Consider the following 1267-nt stretch of genomic DNA (forward strand, 5'->3'; position numbering starts at 1 on the left):
AACTCCTGAGCTCAGAACGATCCACCCGCCTCGGCCTCCCAGAGTGCTAGGATTACAGGCGTGAGCCACCGCGCCCAGCCGACATCTTTTCTTTAACTGAGATTTGGCCTTAAGACTCACTTCTCTAGACAACTACACAGAACTTAGGAAACTGGTAAGAATCGATTAAAAAGAAACTTGAATATGGAATATTGGATGACCCCAGAAGAGGTACTTATAGATTATGGTTTTTCATTTCCTTTTGAATATATCTTTATCAAATTCTCTTACTCCTCTCCTCTCATTTCAGATGAAATATAGGGAAAGAAGACAACCCCCAAATTACCTGGAAAATGTAGTTTGCAACGGGCAATCTAGGAGTCTCATTTAAATCTTAAATGGGCATGGGATAATAGGACAACCAACTTTTTAAAGAGGTAACCTGAAACACAAGTATATGAAACAAATTTTAAAACTCCCATAATAATATCATATATAATAATTATACACATGTATTCCTATGCAAAATAAGTATTTGAAATTATTATTGTATAATATTTTTCTGTTACATACAGGCTATCATTTAAACAAAACAACATGGGCCAGGTACAGTGCTCATGCCTGTAATCCCAGCACTTTGGGAGGCTGAGGAAGGAGGATCACTTGAGGCCAGGAACTAGAGACCAGCCTAGGCAATGCAGTGAGAACCCCCTCCTCTATAAAAACTGAACATTAGTTGGGCATGGTGGTGTATTCCTATAGTCCCAGCTACTTGGGAGGCTGAGGCAGGAGGACTGCTTGAGCCCAGGAGTTTGAGGTCGTAGTGAGCTATGATGATGCCGCTGCACTCCAGCCCAGGCAACAGAGCGAGACTCTGTCTCAAAAAAAACAAACACATAAATAAAAAAAAAAAAAAAACACAATCATGAATAGTTGAAGCAGTTAGTGATACTTATTATGACTAATTAAATAAAATGTGTGAGACTATAACAGTATTTTTCTAAAGTTTCTTTCTGTTCTCTGATACATTAATTTATTTGAAATATATTTGATATTAAAATTTTATAGGCCATATTATTGAGTATTCTTAAGACAGATAAGACTTTTTTTCAAGGAGCGTGGAAATACAGTAGGATTAATTAAACCCATATCATTTTTGTTTAATAAAAATTCCATAGCTTAATAGGATATTTTTATTCCTTTTTTTTCTTTGAACTGCCTACAGTCTTTAAGACATCATTATTTTCTTTTTTTCTTTTCTTTTTTTTTTTTTTTTGAGACGGAGTCT

The sequence above is a fragment of the Propithecus coquereli genome, unplaced genomic scaffold, assembly GCF_000956105.1.
Source record: "Propithecus coquereli isolate 6110/MARCELLA unplaced genomic scaffold, Pcoq_1.0 Scaffold358, whole genome shotgun sequence".
NCBI classification, from domain to species: Eukaryota; Metazoa; Chordata; class Mammalia; order Primates; family Indriidae; genus Propithecus; species Propithecus coquereli.